Raw genomic sequence first — 9,524 nt, forward strand, 5'->3', positions numbered from 1 at the left:
TGAGAAGAAAGAAAGCTTCGTGAGCACCAATAATAACAACAAAGTCTCCCTGAGCTGTGCTAGAGGACCATCATGTCCCTAGAAACTGAGAAGGTGCCACCAAAAAAGCAGGTTATGGTGGGGGGGGGGAGGGGTGGTTAATTAATACACGAGTTACGCTTTTTTCTGGATTTTACGATGCCGGTGGCATCCTGGCGTTTGCAAACTTAAAATCTGTTGTAATTTCTTCTCCTTCGCGTTTACTTTAGCGCCCTGTTTGGTATTGTTTCTTCAGACAGACCTCGCAGCTCCTGGCACCAGCACCCTCGCGTCCGCGGCCGGTTTCCGAGCCGCGCCTGAACCTCCGGGGCTTCCCCTTCCCGCAGCCCTCACCCCTCCCGCCGGGCCTGTGCGGCTCTGGTGGAAGTGAGCGGGGATTCTGTGCCCCTCAAGCCCCCTCTGGCCCCGATCCCGTCCCGCAGCCTCTCTCGCCGCGTCTTGGGCCCTGTCGGGTGTTTCTCTGAGGCTGGTTTGGGGAACACCAGGGGAGTGGCCCCGGCCCTAGGGGGTCCTCGGGGTCGGGAGGGGCCGGACACTCTGCAAAGGGGCGGGCTTGGCAGGCTCGGGTCACCGGCTGATGGCCTGCGGCCCCTCAGTGCTGGCACCTGTGAGCCTGCTGGTCCCAGGGCAGGCGTGGGTGAAGGGTCACCCTGGTACCTTCCTGCCCCGGGGTCCCCTCTTGCATCGCACCCCGCGTCTTTATGATGCGCTCCCCCCGTGACCCCCCTCCCTTTTCTGCAGCCTCCCCCTGCTGTCACAGGAGCCACCAGACCTCGGGAGCCCTGCCTTTGGACTCAGACCCAGCCCGCAGGCTCTAGGCTCCGGCCTCCGACTCTGCCTGGCCTCCCTCGTCCTGGGAACCGCAGCCCCTCCGTCCCTTAGCCAAGGGGCAGGAGCAGGACATGATATTTGGATGATATTTTACCACTTAACGTGGGAAATGGTCAGATCCCTTGACCTATCGAATCTCTCTTCTCACATCGTAAAAATAGAAATAAATACACCACCTCATAGAATTGTTATGGGGACACATGAGGTAAGAGTGCAAAGTGCTTGGCCCGAGGCCTGATGTGTGTGGGGGGCTCACACACACACGTGCACACACACACACACACATACACACACAGGCACACACACCCCTTCGCATCACACACACACGTACTCACAAACATCTCAATTACAGTAAAACCTTGGTTTGTGAGCATAATTCATACGGAAACACGCTTGTCACCCAAAGCACTCGGACGTCAAAGCGAATTTCAAGACCCGTTGGCTTAGGTGTGCTCATGTGACATTCGGTGCCACGACTGTAAGACATGGCTCGCTTATCAAGTTACAATTTAGCAGAAACGTTTGCTCGTCTCACGGAATGATCGCGGGACACGTTCCTTGCAGCGCAAGGTTTTGCCGTGTCCCGACACATCGCACACACCACACATGTCGGATGTGCACGTAGGAGACACACACACGCCACAATCCACGTGTGCACACGCATACACACGGGCTTGTGCCACACCCACGCCTACGCATGTCACGCGTGCACACACCTGTAGATGCACACGTACCACGTGCATGTACGTATCAATGTCACACTCATACCACACGCACACACTGCACCTTACTGCATCCACGCACATGCACACATATCGCACAACCCCTACAACGCACACACGTGTCCCACGTGGACGTATCGACGCACACATCACACACGTCTCACAGTGTATATTTGAGCACACACCTACGGAACACGTGTGATGTGACACATGTATATGTACGCCCGCACACGCTGAACACGCGTATATTTGCACACACGCATAACGTACGTCACACACACATCAGCCACCCCAGCGTCGATCCCTGCGCTGCTGGTCCCGTGGCCTGCACGGCGTCACCCACCCGTCTGCACAGGGGCCCCCACCACCTGTCCTCTCCCGCCTCCTTCCTGTGCCCACCCCGTCCCCTGGACCCTCAACCCCTCCCTCGACCGGCACCACCTCCCTGCTCTCGCATCGTAAAGAATCCCGTACCTTGTGTCTTTCCATTTAGCTCCCACTGAACACTCCGGGTCGGCATACGCACCTCACAGAACTCACGTTCTCTGGCTCGCTCACCGCAGACCGACCTTGGACGGGAGGGGACTTTTTCCTCCACCGAGGGGCCTCCCTGGGTCCCCAGGATTCACCCAGAGCTGAACTCCCAGGTCTTGGCCCCAGCATTCTTGTCTCGGGTGCGTCTGACCTCACGAAGCGCGCTTGCTTCAGGACGTGCCCCCTGACCGGGCCCTTCTGGTCCCTCCGACTCCGCCTGTGACCCACCTTCCTTCTCTGGGTCTCGGGGTCCCTTGACCTTCCCGTTCCTTCCTCGCTCGGGCTCCCATGAAGAAGCTGACCCGTGAGCCCTTCTGTCATCCTTACAAAGTTCCTTAAAGTCACCCTCTGTCTGCACTGCGTTCCTGCATATGTGAGGCCAGATGCTGCAGAATAAGAGACCAGGCCTCCGAAGGAGGTGTGGACCCGAGTGGCCCTGCCCACGGCAGGGGTCAGCGTGGCATCTGCAGGTGTGGTTTCAGTCCCCAGAGCCCTCACAGCCAAGCACCGAAAGGCAGGGGGACGGGGAGGTTGCGTGTGGAGAGGGGTCGCAGGCCTTGACAGTGGCGACTCTCCCCTCCTCTCCTGTGTGCAGGGGTGAGGCTGGCGCAGAGACCGCAGGCTGACGTGGGGGAGGGGGTGGAAATCGGCAGCAACCCTGTGAGGTTCGTGCATAGAGTGCTCTCCTCTCCGGCGGAGGGGCCCCGGGGCAGTGTGACTCAGGGTCACGCTCGGCTCCTTATTTACGTTGCACGGCCCAGACTCAAGGATGCTTCCCATTTCGAGTTCACCCCCTCATTGCTCACCCGTCCAGACTCACCGTGTCATTTCACCTCCGCGCATGCCATCCTGGGCGCAGGGGGAACACGGCCCCTTGAATTTCTGTCCGTTGTGCCGTGTTCTCCCACATCCTCGGAGCCGCTTGGATTCTGTGATGACACGGCAAAGCCGTCCGGGAGACCACACAGCCCGCGTCTCCCCCCCCCCCCCCCCCCAGCTGTCCACAGGTGGGCGGAGCTTTTCTGTGTCCTCGGCTCTGGCGAGAGGCGGAGGGCAGGCGCGTGCTCTGTGGCGGGCTGGTGGCTCCCGTGCGCGGGCCTCAGGCCCCGGCGCCACCCCCGTCAGTCCGGCCCAACTGCGACCTCCTGCCCCCCAGGAAAGGGCAAGCTTGATTCTGCGGGGAGCTGGGCCTGGACGAGCAGTCTTCTTCCCTGGCATTCAGCGTGGAGCCTCCGGGTGTTATGCCCAGAATTCGTGATCCCCGAAGACCACTAGGGAGCCGAGTCCGATGCAAAAGCAAAAGAACCTTTATTCGAGCTAGCTCGAGCTCAATCCCCTACCTGCACCGACGCAGCGGTGAGATACCAGGGAGAGAGAGAGTTTCAAAAGCACAAAGGTTTTATAGGGGTCTAGGGGCAGTTGGTGAGGTAATGGCTGTGGCCTCAGCCGATTGGCTGGGGAAGGGTCGGAGTCCTGTTACGCAGGTCGCTGGGCGTGTTTTGATCAGAAAGTTTGAACGGGTGAGCGGGAGGTTACTCAAGGGGAGGAGGCGCAGTCTGAGGTTTCTGTGAATTTCCCGGAAAAGGGGTCATGTCGGGGACATAGTCACTCAAGGTGGAGAACACAGAACAAGATGGAGTCGGCCGGCGTAGGCCCGCCCTTTCACCGGGCACGCCCGGGGCGCTTCGCTCAAGAGTTTGTTCTTACAAGAAAACAATCTGAAGGAACAGGAAGGCCTCCGCACGCGACCCCCCACCGCCCTCAGCCCCACGGTGCGCCCAGACCCTGTGCCAACGGTGACGGCCCGCAAACCTCGGATCCATTCACTTCATCTTTCCTTTTGTGCGTTACGGCAAAATGCGGGAACGTGGAATTGACTGTTTTTAACCATTTTAAAATGCACAGTTTGGCAGCATTAAGTGCAGGCTCGACGTCGCGGAACCTTCGGCACCCCCAGGTCTAGAGATCAATCAGTGTTTCAAGTCTTAAGTGAAAATGTCAGCATCTCGCTGAAGCACAGAAATGCTGTGCACAACCCCTTGCTGCCCCCCGCCCTCTACTTCTCCCCTCCAGCTGCCCGCCCCGCCCACGCCCAAGGCCCTGCTCCTCCGGCACCTCCCGCCTCTCTGTCTCCTGTGCTAACGCTTTCGTTCTAGACGCCCCTCCTCCGTCTGGGCCATGCCCAGAAAGTCACATCCAAGTCTTTGTTCTTACTTCTGCTGTCTTGCTAGTCAGTCAGTGATTCAGAAACCCTGAGCCCAATGTCGTGTTGGCACAGAAGGTGTGACGTGTGTCCCAGGTTCTCCAGAAAGAGCCGACGGTGTGAGTTCCAGCCTGAGCCTGAGGGCAGGAGAAGAGCTATCCCGGAAGGGTTCCTCTTATTCTGTCTTTGTTCTACTCAAGCCTCAATTGCTTGGACGAGGCCCGCCCACACTGGGGAGGGCAATCTGCTTCACTTCGTCTTTTTGGCCTGCGGAGTCAAATGCTAACCTCATCCAGAAACAGCCTCACGGACCCAGCCAGAACAGTTTGGCCGTGAGGAACCCCGTGGCCCAGTCAAGTTGACACATCAAATAACCATCACATGTGACCGTCACTCATCTGTGAGGCTCTTAATCTGCTGGGCAGAAACTAATGTGCCCACGCGCGTGCTCACCATCACGGGCGCCTTCCGAGTGCAAGATACTCTGTGTGGTGGCTCCCCAAAATGATACTGCGCCCGTGTCGTGAGGGAGTGATGTCACTCACTGAGGGTCCATGGTCACCATAGTGATGGGGCTCACGGCAGGTTTCCTGGACCCCCAGGTGCCCGTCCTTCCCTGTGTGTGACACTGATTTGTGTGTAGACAGCTATACATTTCCCAAGCTCTGTGTTTTCTGCATTTCCCATAATAAACAAATCTTACTTTCTTGAAAGAAAATTGCTTAGGTTTTTTAAAAATTATTATTTTAGAGACAGAGAGCGAGCTGGGGGGAGGGAGAGGGGAGAGAAAGAGAATCCCCATCAGGCTCCGTGCTCAGCCCAGAGCCCAACGTGGGGCTCGATCTCATGGACCATGACGTCATAACCTGGGCCAAAACCAAGAGGCGGACGCTCAGCAGACTGAGCCACCAACGTGCCCCTTGAGCTTTTAAAACAAGACAAAACCAAGCCAAAGGACAATACACAAGAGCCCTTAAAATATTGGCTGCAATTCTGGGTAGTGACTGCTACTGAAAAATAGACTAGATCCAACAGTGGCCCAGCAGATAGGTACTTTACCTCCCCCCAGAAGGGGGCAGTCAGGGAGGGCTTCCTGCAGGAGAAGCGGTTGAAAAGCAGATGAGCACCAAGGCATTGGGTCCAGGGCCCCACTCTGAGCCCACGTGGTCCACACTCCATCGCATGGTAAACACTGGGGCTCCGTGCCCCGCGCTCTGCTCAGGTGCCGCTGGGGGACCCTGTCTCCCAGCACCCCGGCCCTGGATCCTCTGCCTTCACTTTCAGGAAATCCACTCCCGAGCTGGCCTTGACCCCACTCTTGGTTTTGGGGGCTCTGAGATTTCTAACGTCCCCTCGGAAGTACCAGGTGGCCAGACGATCTGCAAGCATAAGCAACATTCCAGCAAAGTAGAATTCTCCAGCCCCTCGAAGGTCACAGGTGCCCTCCATTACATCAGGACCTCCACACGGCGGAACCCTGTGCATCTGGGAGGTGACAGGCTGCTCTCCACGTGGACAAGCAGAATGGTCCCCCACGTACACCGCTGGAAAAGGCAAGGTCACTACAACTTATGCAACATAGTCTCGTGTATTTAAGACGGAGCAGTGTCATGCACACACACACACATGACCTTGTATACGCGTGGGCTCTCTCTAGGGAACTCCATCAAGTTAGGCGGCCGTCGTGCCCCTGGGAAAGGGATCCGGGACGATTTTGATCTCTCTGGAGTGTCTGAGTTCTTCACCATCATACACACTATTTAAAAATCATAATAAGCTCAGTACGGTTCTTGATCAACTGCAGGCTGGAGATGCGCGTGTCAGTCTCCACTTGGATCTCCTGGGTCTTGTGGAGCCCTCGCCATCCTCCCAGACGACTCCCCAGATGCCAGGGGTGATTCAGTGAGAAGATCTCTCCTCAATACCTTCAACACACAGATCACTCCGTCAACTTTCCAGAAAAGGACTCTGCACGCCCTGCCCTCCAGGGAGCCCTAGGTCACCTGAGCCCGATCAGAGGTCACCAGAGCCTGATTCTGCCCTCTGTGGAGAGCAGTGCCGGGCCCACGGTGAAGCCTGGGCGTTCTCCCACCTGCCCACACGGACCACCGGTGACACGCCCACTGGCCGGCAGGTCAGAGATTTGTGGACTTTGACAGGAGCCACGTCAGCCAGGGCGGCCTCCGGTCCAGGCTTCACTCTGGCAGTTGTGGGTTCAGGGAAACAGAAACCCTTTAAGCAGATGCGAAGGGGATTTGTGCAGATCCAAGCTCCTGGAGGAAGGTAGCTGCCCCCTCTGACTCTTCTGTACGCATCTCGGGAGGAGACAGAGGCCTCCAGGGATGCTCCGAGGGGGCGGCGGCCTGTGGGGACAGCACGGACTGGCCCGCCGACGCTGCCCTGTCCTGGGCCACAGGACAGAAGGGAGGGCCTGTCCGGTGCTGTGCCCCGGCCGGCTCACACAGCGGTGCCACTCTGGGCACCGCGCTCAGGGACAGCGCGGAACCCATGAAGTCACCACCAAGGGGGGTTGACCCGAGACACCAGCACACCCCGAGCGGCAGCCTCCCCCACGCCCAGCCTGCTCGGTGGTGAATGTCACCTGGGCCTCACGCACCCGGACAGGCTCTCCCTAACGATGCCCGGGTGCCCTGGACCGCCTGCCTCCGTGCTGCGCTCACCGTGCTCAGAATGTAACAGGACCCATGTGGATAGCCTGACACCTTCCCCTCCGGTCAGGGCCGCAGGAGGGCACTGGGGACCCCTCACCGTGCCCCTGTCCCCAGTTCTCCCACGCTCCTCACACATGCAGACGGCCCCTCCCAGGTGATCGCAAGCAGCTGCCCGGGCTGAGCCCCCTGCCGTCCGTCCCCGCTCGGCGAGGCGGCTTCTCTCTGCCTGTCGGGGTTTCTGTGGCTCCAGTCCTGCCGGAGCGCTGGCTCCAGCCTGGGCGTGTGCCCGCAGCCCTCGGCCGGATCAGCCCGGAGCTCAGTGCTACCCGCTATCCGCGAGTGACTGGTGCCATCCCACCCTGATGACTCCCACGTCCCCTGGGGTATTCTAGGCTTAAACTGGGCTCAGTTAAACACTCTGCTCCCCTTTGCTGGCAAACCAATTTGTGCCCCCCTTTAAGGCGTTTGGGGTCCAAAACATGAACTTGCTCCATGTCTGCTGCACCTGCTCTCACTGGGGTCGTGGCTCTTGTTGGAGGTGGGGGCCGGCCTGGGGGCGGTCTACGGCATCCGGCTGGGGCGCAGCCAGCCAGGACCCTCCCTGTGGCCGTTCTGCCCCTGGTGACCCCTCATCCCTGTGGGTTTCGGACAGCATTCTGCACTGGGGACGGTAGAAATGGAAAGAAAGGCCCTCAGCTTCGGTCGGGGGCCAGAATAGTCATGCTGGGGCCCTGAGGCGGCTGCGTTGAGTGCCTGACTCGCTCCTGCCCTGTCCGCACGAGTCTGAGCATGGGGAGACAACTGGGGTGCCAGGGGCAACGCAAAGGGCAAGGAGGGCTTGACTCAAGGGCACGGCCCCGGGGGCGCAGACAAGCACGGCCACACGTGGGAGCACTTAGACCCAGGAGGCTCTGCAATAGAAAGTACGAGAAGGCAAGTACCCGGGATTTGGGCCACTGAGAACCGTATCACTTTTGCTCTTGGGGGCATCAGGGAGGTGGAAGGAAGGCGGTCTTTCCTTGCCCTGCAGGTGTTCAGAGCCTTAGGAGAAGGGGGACACTCAGACTCAGAATTCCCGGCAAGCCAGTCTCCTCTGTGTCTCTGAGAGTGATTTCAGGTGTTTTGAAAGCTGAGAGCTGACGTTTCCCTGCAGCGTTTTGGTGGTTCCAGCGCTGTGCCCGCGCCTTCCACCGGCAGTGGTCACATGTGCATGTTCCGAGCTCAAATCCCTACTCCAGCTCCCGAATCCTCGGCAAATGGACCGCACTGTGCCTCAGTTTCTTCATCTGCAAAAAGGGGGAGAAGAACGACAGGTACTTTGTAGGAGTCCTGGGAGCTCCTGACGAGCGGGCGCCTGTGCTAACAGCCTGTGAGTACCCCGCAAGCCAGGGCCCTTGTAACCCCGGCCTGGCCAGCCCGAGGGTGAGCAGTGCCGGCTGCTCCCGTGAGCCTGTGGGCAGAGCCTGATCCCACTGGGGAAGCTTGGGCAGAGCTGGGGGGTCACCCGCAGCGTCCCCACATCACAGAGGAGGCTGGCTGGGATTTCATCCACATCCAGCAATGGCTGAGACAAATCCACAAGACCATCCAAACTCGGGCTGCCCATTGCTTGAAAGGCAAGTGGCCTTTCGGGAAGATTCATGCCCCAGGTCTTCCCTCCTCCTCCTCCTTCACTTTCTTTAATATTTAATCTGAAGAGGGTTTGCCTCCGAGGATCTGCGGAGGGCTCAGTGGAGCTCTGAGGGCGGCTTCCCCGGAGGGAGCTGTGGGGCCACGGCCCCTGAACACCAGCCCCGTGAGCACCGTGGCTCCGTGTCCGAGCAACATCTAGGCTGCTGGCTTACCCTGAATTTTTCTGCAACCCAGCTATCTTTGACACTAAATGTATTATCTAAATTGCAAAATGTGTATCAATAGCTGACATGGAAAGCCGTTATCATTTAGCAAAGATGACCAAGGCTCTATGCAATTCACTTACGCATTCAAGTACGTGTAGACACACGTGAAGAAGTGAATTGTGTTAATATTCCTGAGTGAATGAACGCATAGATGTATACACACGGCACACACATATTCTTGAATGAAGACTGAATGTATATGCAATGCATCATTATACATTTATACACACACTGCCTCTTCCATGCTCCGGGCTGGGGACGTGAAGGGGGGAGGTGGTGTTGGGTCTTTCCTGCACGGAGCGTCCAGCTGACAATAAACAGGCAAGCACACGATTAATGATAGGAAAAGGCAATCTGAGATCCCAGCAGGTTGGAGGCGATGAAACGGGAGAGGAGGATGGGTCTCCTAGGACACGGGATTGGGGTGTGGCCTGCGTGGCTCCCGAGTGTAGACTGAGTGTCCTTCAAAATGGCGGACGGTTGGCAAAACGCTGGAGAGCTTCCAGCGTCCTGGCTTCATTTTCCTTCAGTTATACCTGCAGAATCTGGCTGTTTTGTGCTCTGTTTGCCAACAGAGCCACGTATTTGATGTAGCCGGAGAGCAGAGAGTTAGAATGCAGTGGGC

General features: G+C 58.1%; 1 long non-coding RNA gene across 1 annotated transcript; it reads left to right on the forward strand.

The window, feature by feature from the left end:
* Positions 1-812: 812 nt before the first annotated feature.
* Positions 813-4,705, forward strand: LOC122202684. Its single transcript, XR_006194794.1, has 3 exons — positions 813-1,075; positions 2,086-2,266; positions 4,358-4,705. It is a non-coding gene; the product is annotated as an uncharacterized LOC122202684 (long non-coding RNA).
* Positions 4,706-9,524: the final 4,819 nt, after the last annotated feature.

Source organism: Panthera leo, chromosome D2 (assembly GCF_018350215.1).
Source record: "Panthera leo isolate Ple1 chromosome D2, P.leo_Ple1_pat1.1, whole genome shotgun sequence".
Taxonomy (NCBI): domain Eukaryota; kingdom Metazoa; phylum Chordata; class Mammalia; order Carnivora; family Felidae; genus Panthera; species Panthera leo.